Source organism: Oncorhynchus gorbuscha, linkage group LG22 (genome assembly GCF_021184085.1).
Source record: "Oncorhynchus gorbuscha isolate QuinsamMale2020 ecotype Even-year linkage group LG22, OgorEven_v1.0, whole genome shotgun sequence".
NCBI lineage: Eukaryota > Metazoa > Chordata > Actinopteri > Salmoniformes > Salmonidae > Oncorhynchus > Oncorhynchus gorbuscha.
Window position 1 is genome coordinate 46,461,301 of NC_060194.1, and position 16,224 is coordinate 46,477,524.

Sequence of the window (16,224 nt, forward strand, 5' to 3'; positions counted from 1 at the left end):
TACCCCAGCTCTGTCCTCAACCTGTACCCCAGCTCTGTCCTCAACCTGTACCCCAGCTCTGTCCCCAACCTGTACCCCAGCTCTGTCCCCAACCTGTACCCCAGCTCTGTCCCGAACCCATATCCCAGCTCTGTCACCAACCCATTCCCCAGCTATGTCTCTAACCCATACCCCAGCTATGTCCCTAACCCATACCCCAGCTCTGTCCCTAACCCATACCCCAGCTCTGTCCCCAACCCACACCCCAGCTCTGTCCCTAACCCATACCTCCGGCTCTGTCCCTAACCCATACCTCCGGCTCTGTCCCCAACCCACACCCCAGCTATGTCCCTAACCCATACCCCAGCTCTATCACCAACCCATACCCCAGCTCTGTCCCCAACCCACACCCCAGCTCTGTCCCTAACCCATACCCCAGCTATGTCCCTAACCCATACCCCAGCTCTGTCCCCAACCCATACCCCAGCTATGTCCCCAACCCATACCCCAGCTCTGTCACCAACCCATACCCCAGCTCTGTCCCCAACCCATACCCCAGCTCTGTCCCCAACCCATACCCCAGCTATGTCCCCAACCCATACCCCAGCTCTGTCACCAACCCATACCCCAGCTCTGTCCCCAACCCATACCCCAGCTCTGTCACCAACCCATACCCCAGCTCTGTCACCAACCCATACCCCAGCTATGTCCCTAACACATACCCCAGCTCTATCACCAACCCATACCCCAGCTCTGTCACCAACCCATACCCCAGCTATGTCCCCAACCCATTCCCCAGCTCTGTCCCCAACCCATACCCCAGCTCTGTCCCCAACCCATACCCCAGCTCTGTCCCCAACCCATACCCCACCTCTGTCACCAACCCATACCCCCAGCTCTGTCACCAACCCATACCCCAGCTCTATCACCAACCCATACCCCAGCTTTGTCACCAACCCATACCCCACCTCTGTCACCAACCCATACCCCAGCTTTGTCACCAACCCATACCCCAGCTATGTCTCCAACCCATACCCCAGCTCTGTCATCAACCCATACCCCAGCTCTGTCCCCAACCCACACCCCAGCTCTGTCCCCAACCAATAACCCAGCTATGTCCCTAACCCATACCCCAGCTCTATCACCAACCCACACCCCAGCTCTATCACCAACCCACACCCCAGCTCTGTCCCCAACCAATAACCCAGCTCTGTCCCTAACCCACACCCCAGCTATGTCCCTAACCCATACCCCAGCTATGTCCCCAACCCATTCCCCAGCTATGTCCCCAACCCATTCCCCAGCTCTGTCCCCAACCAATACTCCAGCTCTGTCATCAACCCATACCCCAGCTCTGTCCCCAACCCATACCCCAGCTCTGTCCCTAACGCATACCCCACCTCTGTCACCAACCCATACCCCAGCTCTGTCACCAGCCCATTACTCAGCTCTGTCACCAACCCATACCCCAGCTATGTCCCCAACCTATTTCCAGAAACATCCCCAACCTGTACCCCAGCTCTGTCCCCAACCTGTACCCCAGCTCTGTCCTCAACCTGTACCCCAGCTCTGTCCCCAACCTATTTCCAGAAACATCCCCAACCTGTACCCCAGCTCTGTCCCCAACCTGTACCCCAGCTCTGTCCCCCAGCTCTGTCCCCAACCTGTACCCCAGCTCTGTCCCCAACCTGTACCCCAGCTCTGTCCCCAACCTGTACCCCAGCTCTGTCCTCAACCTGTACCCCAGCTCTGTCCCCAACCTGTACCCCAGCTCTGTCCTCAACCTGTACCCCAGCTCTGTCCTCAACCTGTACCCCAGCTCTGTCCCCAACCTGTACCCCAGCTCTGTCCTCAACCTGTACCCCAGCTCTGTCCCCAACCTGTACCCCAGCTCTGTCCTCAACCTGTACCCCAGCTCTGTCCCCAACCTGTACCCCAGCTCTGTCCCCAACCTGTACCCCAGCTCTGTCCTCAACCTGTACCCCAGCTCTGTCCTCAACCTGTACCCCAGCTCTGTCCTCAACCTGTACCCCAGCTCTGTCCCCAACCTGTACCCCAGCTCTGTCCCCAACCTGTACCCCAGCTCTGTCCTCAACCTGTACCCCAGCTCTGTCCCCAACCTGTACCCCAGCTCTGTCCCCAACCTGTACCCCAGCTCTGTCCTCAACCTGTACCCCAGCTCTGTCCCCAACCTGTACCCCAGCTCTGTCCTCAACCTGTACCCCAGCTCTGTCCTCAACCTGTACCCCAGCTCTGTCCCCAACCTGTACCCCAGCTCTGTCCTCAACCTGTACCCCAGCTCTGTCCCCAACCTGTACCCCAGCTCTGTCCTCAACCTGTACCCCAGCTCTGTCCCCAACCTGTACCCCAGCTCTGTCCCCAACCTGTACCCCAGCTCTGTCCTCAACCTGTACCCCAGCTCTGTCCTCAACCTGTACCCCAGCTCTGACCCCAACCTGTACCCCAGCTCTGTCCTCAACCTGTACCCCAGCTCTGTCCCCAACCTGTACCCCAGCTCTGTCCTCAACCTGTACCCCAGCTCTGTCCTCAACCTGTACCCCAGCTCTGTCCCCAACCTGTACCCCAGCTCTGTCCTCAACCTGTACCCCAGCTCTGTCCCCAACCTGTACCCCAGCTCTGTCCCCAACCTGTACCCCAGCTCTGTCCTCAACCTGTACCCCAGCTCTGTCCCCAACCTGTACCCCAGCTCTGTCCCCAACCTGTACCCCAGCTCTGTCCTCAACCTGTACCCCAGCTCTGTCCCCAACCTGTACCCCAGCTCTGTCCTCAACCTGTACCCCAGCTCTGTCCTCAACCTGTACCCCAGCTCTGTCCCCAACCTGTACCCCAGCTCTGTCCCCAACCTGTACCCCAGCTCTGTCCCGAACCCATATCCCAGCTCTGTCACCAACCCATTCCCCAGCTATGTCTCTAACCCATACCCCAGCTATGTCCCTAACCCATACCCCAGCTCTGTCCCTAACCCATACCCCAGCTCTGTCCCCAACCCACACCCCAGCTCTGTCCCTAACCCATACCTCCGGCTCTGTCCCTAACCCATACCTCCGGCTCTGTCCCCAACCCACACCCCAGCTATGTCCCTAACCCATACCCCAGCTCTATCACCAACCCATACCCCAGCTCTGTCCCCAACCCACACCCCAGCTCTGTCCCTAACCCATACCCCAGCTATGTCCCTAACCCATACCCCAGCTCTGTCCCCAACCCATACCCCAGCTATGTCCCCAACCCATACCCCAGCTCTGTCACCAACCCATACCCCAGCTCTGTCCCCAACCCATACCCCAGCTCTGTCCCCAACCCATACCCCAGCTATGTCCCCAACCCATACCCCAGCTCTGTCACCAACCCATACCCCAGCTCTGTCCCCAACCCATACCCCAGCTCTGTCACCAACCCATACCCCAGCTCTGTCACCAACCCATACCCCAGCTATGTCCCTAACACATACCCCAGCTCTATCACCAACCCATACCCCAGCTCTGTCACCAACCCATACCCCAGCTATGTCCCCAACCCATTCCCCAGCTCTGTCCCCAACCCATACCCCAGCTCTGTCCCCAACCCATACCCCAGCTCTGTCCCCAACCCATACCCCACCTCTGTCACCAACCCATACCCCCAGCTCTGTCACCAACCCATACCCCAGCTCTATCACCAACCCATACCCCAGCTTTGTCACCAACCCATACCCCACCTCTGTCACCAACCCATACCCCAGCTTTGTCACCAACCCATACCCCAGCTATGTCTCCAACCCATACCCCAGCTCTGTCATCAACCCATACCCCAGCTCTGTCCCCAACCCACACCCCAGCTCTGTCCCCAACCAATAACCCAGCTATGTCCCTAACCCATACCCCAGCTCTATCACCAACCCACACCCCAGCTCTATCACCAACCCACACCCCAGCTCTGTCCCCAACCAATAACCCAGCTCTGTCCCTAACCCACACCCCAGCTATGTCCCTAACCCATACCCCAGCTATGTCCCCAACCCATTCCCCAGCTATGTCCCCAACCCATTCCCCAGCTCTGTCCCCAACCAATACTCCAGCTCTGTCATCAACCCATACCCCAGCTCTGTCCCCAACCCATACCCCAGCTCTGTCCCTAACCCATACCCCACCTCTGTCACCAACCCATACCCCAGCTCTGTCACCAGCCCATTACTCAGCTCTGTCACCAACCCATACCCCAGCTATGTCCCCAACCTATTTCCAGAAACATCCCCAACCTGTACCCCAGCTCTGTCCCCAACCTGTACCCCAGCTCTGTCCTCAACCTGTACCCCAGCTCTGTCCCCAACCTATTTCCAGAAACATCCCCAACCTGTACCCCAGCTCTGTCCCCAACCTGTACCCCAGCTCTGTCCCCCAGCTCTGTCCCCAACCTGTACCCCAGCTCTGTCCCCAACCTGTACCCCAGCTCTGTCCCCAACCTGTACCCCAGCTCTGTCCTCAACCTGTACCCCAGCTCTGTCCCCAACCTGTACCCCAGCTCTGTCCTCAACCTGTACCCCAGCTCTGTCCTCAACCTGTACCCCAGCTCTGTCCCCAACCTGTACCCCAGCTCTGTCCTCAACCTGTACCCCAGCTCTGTCCCCAACCTGTACCCCAGCTCTGTCCTCAACCTGTACCCCAGCTCTGTCCCCAACCTGTACCCCAGCTCTGTCCCCAACCTGTACCCCAGCTCTGTCCTCAACCTGTACCCCAGCTCTGTCCTCAACCTGTACCCCAGCTCTGTCCTCAACCTGTACCCCAGCTCTGTCCCCAACCTGTACCCCAGCTCTGTCCCCAACCTGTACCCCAGCTCTGTCCTCAACCTGTACCCCAGCTCTGTCCCCAACCTGTACCCCAGCTCTGTCCCCAACCTGTACCCCAGCTCTGTCCTCAACCTGTACCCCAGCTCTGTCCCCAACCTGTACCCCAGCTCTGTCCTCAACCTGTACCCCAGCTCTGTCCTCAACCTGTACCCCAGCTCTGTCCCCAACCTGTACCCCAGCTCTGTCCTCAACCTGTACCCCAGCTCTGTCCCCAACCTGTACCCCAGCTCTGTCCTCAACCTGTACCCCAGCTCTGTCCCCAACCTGTACCCCAGCTCTGTCCCCAACCTGTACCCCAGCTCTGTCCTCAACCTGTACCCCAGCTCTGTCCCCAACCTGTACCCCAGCTCTGTCCCCAACCTGTACCCCAGCTCTGTCCTCAACCTGTACCCCAGCTCTGTCCCCAACCTGTACCCCAGCTCTGTCCTCAACCTGTACCCCAGCTCTGTCCTCAACCTGTACCCCAGCTCTGTCCCCAACCTGTACCCCAGCTCTGTCCTCAACCTGTACCCCAGCTCTGTCCCCAACCTGTACCCCAGCTCTGTCCCCAACCTGTACCCCAGCTCTGTCCTCAACCTGTACCCCAGCTCTGTCCCCAACCTGTACCCCAGCTCTGTCCCCAACCTGTACCCCAGCTCTGTCCTCAACCTGTACCCCAGCTCTGTCCCCAACCTGTACCCCAGCTCTGTCCCCAACCTGTACCCCAGCTCTGTCCTCAACCTGTACCCCAGCTCTGTCCCCAACCTGTACCCCAGCTCTGTCCCCAACCTGTACCCCAGCTCTGTCCTCAACCTGTACCCCAGCTCTGTCACCAACCTGTACCCCAGCTCTGTCCCCAACCTGTACCCCAGCTCTGTCCCCAACCTGTACCCCAGCTCTGTCCCCAACCTGTACCCCAGCTCTGTCCTCAACCTGTACCCCAGCTCTGTCCCCAACCTGTACCCCCTGTACCCCAGCTCTGTCCTCAACCTGTACCCCAGCTCTGTCCCCAACCTGTACCCTGTACCCCAGCTCTGTCCTCAACCTGTACCCCAGCTCTGTCCCCAACCTGTACCCCAGCTCTGTCCCCAACCTGTACCCCAGCTCTGTCCCCAACCTGTACCCCAGCTCTGTCCCCAACCTGTACCCCAGCTCTGTCCCCAAACCTGTACCCCAGCTCTGTCCCCAACCTGTACCCCAGCTCTGTACCCCCAGCTCTGTCCTCAACCTGTACCCCAGCTCTGTCCCCAACCTGTACCCCTGTACCCCAGCTCTGTCCCCAACCTGTACCCCAGCTCTGTCCCCAACCTGTACCCCAGCTCTGTCCTCAACCTGTACCCCAGCTCTGTCCTCAACCTGTACCCCAGCTCTGTCCCCAACCTGTACCCCAGCTCTGTCCCAACCTGTACCCCAGCTCTGTCCCCAACCTGTACCCCAGCTCTGTCCTCAACCTGTACCCCAGCTCTGTCCCAACCTGTACCCCAGCTCTGTCCCCAACCTGTACCCCAGCTCTGTCCTCAACCTGTACCCCAGCTCTGTCCCCAACCTGTACCCCAGCTCTGTCCTCAACCTGTACCCCAGCTCTGTCCTCAACCTGTACCCCAGCTCTGTCCCCAACCTGTACCCCAGCTCTGTCCTCAACCTGTACCCCAGCTCTGTCCTCCAACCTGTACCCCAGCTCTGTCCCCAACCTGTACCCCAGCTCTGTCCTCAACCTGTACCCCAGCTCTGTCCCCAACCTGTACCCCAGCTCTGTCCCCAACCTGTACCCCAGCTCTGTCCTCAACCTGTACCCCAGCTCTGTCCCCAACCTGTACCCCAGCTCTGTCCTCAACCTGTACCCCAGCTCTGTCCTCAACCTGTACCCCAGCTCTGTCCCCAACCTGTACCCCAGCTCTGTCCCCAACCTGTACCCCAGCTCTGTCCCAACCTGTACCCCAGCTCTGTCACCAACCTGTACCCCAGCTCTGTCCCCAACCTGTACCCCAGCTCTGTCCCCAACCTGTACCCCAGCTCTGTCCCCAACCTGTACCCCAGCTCTGTCCTCAACCTGTACCCCAGCTCTGTCCCCAACCTGTACCCCTGTACCCCAGCTCTGTCCTCAACCTGTACCCCAGCTCTGTCCCCAACCTGTACCCCTGTACCCCAGCTCTGTCCTCAACCTGTACCCCAGCTCTGTCCTCAACCTGTACCCCAGCTCTGTCCCCAACCTGTACCCCAGCTCTGTCCCCAACCTGTACCCCAGCTCTGTCCCCAACCTGTACCCCAGCTCTGTCCTCAACCTGTACCCCAGCTCTGTCCCAACCTGTACCCCTGTACCCAGCTCTGTCCTCAACCTGTACCCCAGCTCTGTCCCCAACCTGTACCCCTGTACCCCAGCTCTGTCCTCAACCTGTACCCCAGCTCTGTCCCCAACCTGTACCCCTGTACCCCAGCTCTGTCCTCAACCTGTACCCCAGCTCTGTCCTCAACCTGTACCCCAGCTCTGTCCCCAACCTGTACCCCAGCTCTGTCCCCAACCTGTACCCCAGCTCTGTCCCCAACCTGTACCCCAGCTCTGTCCCCAACCTGTACCCCAGCTCTGTCCTCAACCTGTACCCCTGTACCCCAGCTCTGTCCTCAACCTGTACCCCAGCTCTGTCCTCAACCTGTACCCCAGCTCTGTCCCCAACCTGTACCCCAGCTCTGTCCCCAACCTGTACCCCTGTACCCCAGCTCTGTCCTCAACCTGTACCCCAGCTCTGTCCCCAACCTGTACCCCAGCTCTGTCCCCAACCTGTACCCCTGTACCCCAGCTCTGTCCTCAACCCATTTTCCAGCGCTGTCTAAAAATGGACTGCCACTACCACTCTGTGAGTTCCTCCAATTTAGGTACTGTAGTCCATATCCAAAATGAATTGAAACATAAAAACATTGTTTCCATAAGAATATAGTATCCTGTTAAATCTTGTAGTTGGATTAGACTGTCTACTAAACCCCAAATGAACAAAATTCTAATGGAAAATGTAGTTTCAGTCACAATTTTTGTCTGACAAAACCACAGCGCATTGGAGAGGGTGATGGTGTGTGTGTTTGTTTGTTTGAGGGATGTAGTTTCCTTTACTCTTAACAGAAACTATACAACGGCCAGTAAAGTAATCACAGATGCAGTACTATTGGTTGATAGATGATATTGAATTCATCCAACGCATCAGCAAAACAGGGGTCATTATCAATTGTAGCCTACAGGGGTATTTGTTTTCATGTGTTTTGGGGTGTTTTTTAGGAGTATGTATTTTCAGGTGTTTTCAGGAGTATGTATTTTCAGGTGTTTTCAGGAGTATGTGTTTTCATCAAAAAGAGGCCAGCTCAGGTCGAAATAGGAGAACTTTGGATAGTAACTTATTCCTAGGTGTGTTAGGAATATTCAAAACCCGAGATCAAGATACTAGCATGTGTAATCCATTCCGGTATATTCCACTTCATGCTGATGCTGTTTGGACTCAGTTCGGCCCCCAGCTGTATCCAGAAGGGACCAAAGCAATCCATCATTGCCTTGGTCCCTGCAGTGGCCTGATTTCTACTGTACACTCTACTTCACATCATGCTGGTGTACATTTGGTTTCCATTTACTATGAGATTTCCATAGCTATGGTATATATTTAATTTGAAAACAATCTATGTGGCTTGACTTACTGGCCTCGAGGCCAATAAACATCTACATAAGCATCTATATAAACATCTATTCCAGGGCTGATTTGTATACTGGTGAGAACCTTTCACAGACGGGCCTTTTACATGACAATGTTAGTCTCTCACACCCCACTTCCCCCTACCGCACACCCCACACCCCACTTCCCCTACCACACCCCCTACCGCACACCCCACTACACCCTACCGCACACCCCACTTCTCCCTACCGCACACCCGACTAGATACCCTACCGCACCCCCTACCGCCCACTAGACACCCTACCGCACACCCCTACACCCACACCCCACTACCCCCTACCGCACACCCCTACCACCCTACCGCACACCCTACTACCCCTACTGCACACCCCACCAGATACCCTACCGCACACCCCACTACCCCTACCGCACACCCCACTACACCCTACCGCACACCCCACTAGATACCTACCGCACACCCCACTACCCCTACCACACACCCCACCACTAGATACCCTACCGCACACCCTACTACCCCTACCGCACACCCCACTACACCCTACCGCACACCCCACTAGATACCCTACCGCACACCCCACTACCCCCTACCGCACACCCCACTACCCTACCGCACACCCCACTACACCCTACCGCACACCCCACTACCCCCTACCGCACACCCCACTACCCCTACCGCACACCCCACTACACCCTACCGCACACCCCCCCTACCGCACACCCCACTAGATACCCTACCGCACCCCCCCTACCGCACACCCACTCCCCCTACTGCACACCCCACTAGATACCCTACACACCCCACTAAACACCCTACTGCACACCCTACCGCACACCCTACTGCACACCCCACCCCCTACCGCACACCCTACCCCTGCACACCCCACTACACACCCTACCGCACACCCCACCCCCCTACCGCACACCCCACTACACACCCTACCACACACCCCACTACACACCCTACCGCACACCCCACTACCCCCGACCGCACACCCCACTACACACCCTATCGCACACCCCACTAAACACCCTACTGCACACCCTACCGCACACCCTACTGGACACCCCACTACACACCTACCGCACACCCCACTACACACCCTACTGCACACCCTACTACACACCCTACCGCACACCCCACTGCACACCCCACTACACACCCTACCGCACACCCCACCACACCCCACCACACACCCCACTACACACCCTACCGCACACCCCACTACACACCCCACCACACACCCTACCGCACACCCCACTACACACCCTACTACACACCCTACCGCACACCCCACCACACACCCCACTACACACCCTACCGCACACCCCACCACACCCCACCACACACCCCACCACACACCCCCACCACACCCCACCACACACCCCACCACACCCCACCACACACCCCACTACACAAACTACCACACACCCTACCGCACACCCCACTACACACCCCACTACACACCCTACTGGACACAGAAATGGAATGACTAGAAGGGAAATTCATATTTCAGTCAACATTCTGTGTGGATGGCCATATTAAGTTTCCCCATGAGTGGAGCCTTGGATGCCATTAGCAACGTGTAGCCCCTCCTCCCTAGGCATTCCTGTAGATCTGAAGGGATTGTATAGGTCGTAAGGAATATGGCAAAATTCAACCCAGCCTATCAGAAGACAAGGTGAAACAAGTGCTATGTTGTTTCTACCTATCCGATCCCTTCAGATCAACTGGAGTACCCAGGGAAGTGGGGCTATGAGTTGATTTGATATTCAACATATTATTCAAATTGCAGTGGTCTGAGGAACTTTTAACTTTTAACCTTGAATGAACTTTGTGTGTTCTAGGGATTCTAATGCAATAAGTCAGGTCTGGATCTTTATGCACATATTCTGAAACTGGCATCCATTTCTTTGTGTTCTTGGCAGCCTATTGTCTCAGAACCCCTGAGCTTTTAAGAGTGGAATGTATACACAGTCTCGGATGCTGAGAACTGATTTGAAATCAAATCATATTTCAAGGTGGATGCTTGGTGGCTTACTGAAGCAAAACGTACCACTCCTAAAAGAGAGAAACCAGTATCAGAGATCTCAAAGTCATATCAATAACATTGAAATTGGGAGGAGAATATTTCTTGCCAACTTTTTCAGTCATCAATTAATAAAAAAACAGGCAGTGGAATGAAGTAGTTTGACAAAAAGTATTCAATAGTCAGTAACATGTCTTTAAAATATAGCTAGAAATATATAGTTTTTATTTTCTAGAAACCTAGCTAACATGGTGGGATTTAGCTAGCTACTTTCCCCCCAGCAGTTTCAATTTAGCTAGGTGTCTAGCTAACGTCAATGGCATTTATATAAACTATCAATCAGATGGTTAACTAGCAAATATATTTGTTTTCCCTTTTATCTACAGCTTGCTGATAAAACTAGCCAGTTGATGGTAAAGCTAGGCTGAATGTCAGAGGCCAGATAGCTAATGCAAAAGTGGGTGTCAATGCAATGGTTGGTCTGGAGTTTGTCTGAAATGTACCATTATATTTCACATGATAAGCAAACTAATGTCATGCCTTTTCACCAAAAACTTGATGTACACAGATAAAAGAGACAATTACCTAGTAGATAGATTTGGTTTTCTTTACCTCATCTTCTCTTGCTCATGTGGGTAGTTACTTCCTGATATTTGATTAATGGAATAATCCAGCCAAGGGTTAGACGGCTGTGAATTTGGCAGGAGTAAAATGTCCTTCCCCCAGAGCGCAAATCAAGATTTTACTACAAACCACTTCCTACAAATTTACAAAGCTTTTAACAATGTGACAACAGTGACAGAACTCCAAGCGTGTGCGGATTCAAAATCTGCAAAGGTATTTTTGGATTAACAGCAGAATATTCATAGTCGTAAATTAATTTGCAATAAATTATGAAAATAAATGATGCTTTTCTTATTGAACGTATTTACATGTTACACATTTGCGACCTTTGTTAAATCTTTCACACATCATGATACAAGCAGCTTGCGAAATTAAATTACACATTTGCGAATCGCAACCACAAAACTCAATTTGCGACCACGAAATGTTTAATAGAAACTCATGTAGTTCTGTCATCGTTATAATATTTGTTTTTTGTTAACCTCAACTTGCTCAACAGCCACACCATTCATTACCAGATTCAGTTGAGGTCTAGAACGTAGGAAATTATTTGTACCAATTGTAATGCTGTCACGCCCTGGTCGAAGTATAGTATGTTTTTCTTCATTTAGTTGGTCATGCCAGAGTGTGACATGGGTTATTGTGGTGCGGTTTTGTCATGGGGTTTTTGGGGTGTCTAGCATAGTCTATGGCTGCCTGAGGCGGTTTTCAATCAGAGTCAGGTGATTATCGTTGTCTCTGATTGGGAACCATATTTAGGCAGCCATATTCTTTGAGTGTTTCGTGGGTGATTGTTCCTGTCTCTGTGTTAGTTGTCACCAGATAGGCTGTATAGGTTTTCATTCCGTTTGTTGTTTTTGTATTGTTCGTGTTTTTTTCTTCATTAAAGATGTATCGAACTAACCACGCTGCATTTTGGTCCGACTCTCTTTCGACGGAAGAAAACCGTAACAAATGCTCTTAGTTTGAGATATATAAGTATATCATGTTGATTCATACACAGAGCCCACTGGACATAGACGTCAGTTCAATGTCTAGTTTTGATGTACATTTGGCTGAGTTTTCTACTAATGTGAATTCAACATGAAATCAACAAAAAAAAGGTAAACCGTGTCATTGGATTTAGGTTAAAAGTTGGGTGAAAGAAAGACGAAATGACCATACATTGATGACTTTTTGCAAATCCAGTCAGTTTTCCACGTTGATTCAACATCATCACATTGATCTTTTGGGGCTGAAATAACACGAAACCATGTTGATTCAACCAATTTTTGCCCAGTGGGAGGTATTTTTTTAAGGCTGGTGGTAGCCCATTAATAAATAGAGAACAGTAAAGGACCAAGACAGCTGCCCTGCAGAACACCACACTTTACCTCTTTTACATTAGACAGGCTTTCATTAAAGAAGACCCTCTGTGTTCAATAAACCATTATTGCAGGTCTGCCCAAACCCTACCTCTATTGGGACGCACGATCCAAACTAATCTCCCCTCTCAACTGAAGTGTGCACTCCTTCGCTACTCCCCACAAATGTTTAAGCATTGGATTAGTGTTGGCATGGGCTAGAGTGTCGCGTTGGCAAAAATGGTCAGGAGACAGGCAATTCATGCGTAATAGGGTTTTTATTTACCCATATCAGAGCGTGCCGTGTAAAGGCACGGGGACGAAGACCAAACAAACACTATACAAAACATAGTGTCCCGCCCGCCCTGGCCATTGTCACGGCTGTCTTCGTCCTCCTCATCTGACGAGGAGAAGCGAGAAGGATCGGAGGACCCATACGCAGCGTGGTAAGTGTTTGTCATTTTAATAGAAAAACAGAACACTACTAAACAACAATGTGACGACCGTGATGCTAATGAAACACTGTGCTAACAAGCAACGTAACATAGACAATCACCCACAATGACAAAACAGGCTACCTAAATATGGTTCCCAATCAGAGACAATGATTTACACCTGCCTCTGATTGAGAACCATATCAGGCCAAACACAGAAACAGATAAACTAGACACACAACATAGCATGCCCACTCAGATCACACCCTGACCAAACAAAACATAGAAACATACAAAGCAAACTATGGTCAGGGCATGACAGCCATAGAGAGGTTTTTATTCTCTGTTTTGGTTAGGCCAGGGTGTGACTAGGGTGGGCATTCTAGTTTCTTTATTTCTATGTTTTATATTTTGTTTTGGCCGGGTATGGTTCTCAATCAGGGACAGCTGTCTATTGTTTTCTCTGATTGGGAACCATACTAAGGTAGGATTTTCCCACCAGTGTTTTGTGGGTATTTTTTTCTGTTTAGTGTTCTGCACCTGACAGGACTGTTTCGGTTTTCCATTGTTTTCCCTTGGTTTATTTTGTTCGAGTGTTTGTTGATCCCATAAAATCATGTGCTTTGGTCCGATCCTTCGTGCAACGACGACCGTTACACATAGAGTTGAAATCCAAACAAAAGAGCGAAGAGTACCTCGAAATAAATAACACAATGATTAACACACGGGACGAGACCCGTGATCATGTGCACAATACACAATGGCACGAAAGCCCAAACAACACAGCACAGGTACTCACACGAACCAATGGACATAGCAACAATAATCAACAAGACAATGGTGAACCAAGGGCACACTTATACAATTACTAAATCGGGGAAAAGGGACCAGGTGTGTGTAATGACGGTTCCGGAAGGATCCGTGACATAGAGAAGGTTTCCACATACCAGTCATTTCCTTTTCAAATAAAATAACATTTATTCATATAACCCTTCGTACATCAGCTCATATCTCAAAGTGCTGCACAGAAACCCAGCCTAAAACCCCAAACAGAAAGCAATGCAGGTGTAGAAGCACGTTGGCTAGTCAAAACTCCCTAGAAAGGCCAAAAACCTTGGAAGAAACCTAGAGAGGAACCAGGCTATGAGGGGTGGCCAGTCCTCTTCTGGCTGTGCCGGGTGGAGATTATAACAGAACATGGCCCAGATGTTCATAAATGACCAGCATGGTCAAATAATAATAATCACAGTAGTTGTCGAGGGTGCAGCAAGTCAGCACCTCAGGAGTAAATGTCAGTTGGCTTTTCATAGCCGATCATTAAGAGTATCTCTATCTCTCCTGAGACAGGAGGGGTCAGGAGACACTGTGGCCACATCCAATGATATCCCCGGACTGGGCCAAACAGGAAGGATATAACCCCACCCACTTTTCCAAAGCACAGCCCCCACACCACTAGAGGGATATCTTCAACCACCAACTTACCATCCTGAGACAAGGCCGAGTATAGGGGGGGGCGCCAACCCAGACAGGAAGATCACATCAGTGACTTTTAAATGCATTAATTGCATTGATCAAGTGCACACTTCAGGAGACAGGAGAGGTTATTGGGGCACACGTCCAGAGTGAGGTCTAGCCTAACAGATGTAGAACTGAAACAAGGAGGTGAAGATATTTATGTTCTGCATCCTTCAGATAGGAGGAGAATGCAACAGGTGATATGTACAAAACACTGTGTGTATTTATAGAATAGGACAGCAACGTTTGAATAGGACAGCAACGTTTCAATAGGACAGCAACATTTGAATAGGACAGCAACGTTTGAATAGGACAGCAACATTTGAATAGGACAGCAACATTTGAATAGGACAGCAACGTTTGAATAGGACAGCAACATTTGAATAGGACAGCAACATTTGAATAGGACAGCAACGTTTGAATAGGACAGCAACATTTGAATAGGACAGCAACGTTTGAATAGGACAGCAACATTTGAATAGGACAGCAACGTTTGAATAGGACAGCAACGTTTGAATAGGACAGCAACATTTGAATAGGACAGCAACATTTGAATAGGACAGCAACGTTTGAATAGGACAGCAACATTTGAATAGGACAGCAACGTTTGAATAGGACAGCAACGTTTGAAACATTCATGTCATTCACAGACAGAGAGTTGGTCTGTGATCTGTGGTATGTACAGTATACGTACCTTGGGTGGATAGTGTCTCCAATAGCCTTTCAGGCATTGAGTGCATATCAAATAGCACCCTATTCCCTATATAGTGCCCACAGAGCTCTGGTGAAGAGTAGTTACAGAGGGAATAGCGTGTCATTTGGGATGTAGACATTGAGTTTTTCATCGTTGAGAGAATTCACTATTTTCTACTGTACTGACTTTGCTTATACTAATGGAATGCCCATGCGCCCCCCCCCCCTTTCCTACTTTTATACTGAAGGCTGGTGATCAGTTTGTCGGAGGGCTCTGTGAAGAGGGATGTCTACTGTAATGTAAAGGCAATGCAGACAAGCAGGGTGGAGACTACCTATAAATGTTATAGTTAGCGTGTTGGAAACTACCTATAAATGTTATAGTTAGTGTGGTGGAAACTACCTTCCAGAAGTAAATTGTTGGTTCTGGAAACCAGCCCATCAATCTCTATAGATATCCTGGTAATTCCTGGGCTAAGAAAATACTCAAATGGAGAGTTAGAGAGCACGAGTTACTGTATGTATCAAGAATGTCAGAGTGAGAGAATAAGAGTACTGTTTTTTATGTATCAAGAATGTCAGAGTAAAAGAACTGATCTAGGATCAGTTCCTTCATGTCCAAATATTATCTTATTCATTAGAATCTAAAAGTCAAAACTGATCCCAGATCAGCGCTCCTACTCTGAGATGCGTAATGAATATGGTCTTGTACTTATTATTGTTTTTCTAAATCAAAATTTAGGTCCAGAAAACCGGCTCCAGAAATGTTGAGAAAACTGCTTGTAAAGTTGTTACTATTTAACTACCCATTCTCCGTCGAGTTAAACACATCTAGAAGATCATACATTCAAACATTTCTCACAGATCTAAGGTTTTACGTTCTCTTCTCAAGCGTGGAAACATTTCAACGATATTGTAGTGGAAGAAATACTGATTCCTTCAATGAAACTAGAACAAAAGAGGCTCATTCATATTGCATGTGTCTCAAACGGTACCATATTCAAAATATAAGAAGTAGGGTGCCATCTAGGACGCATCCACCATTGTCCTCCCTATTGAGGGTGATATGATTATAGTACACATAATCTACTTCATGTGTTTTTCCAAACTCCC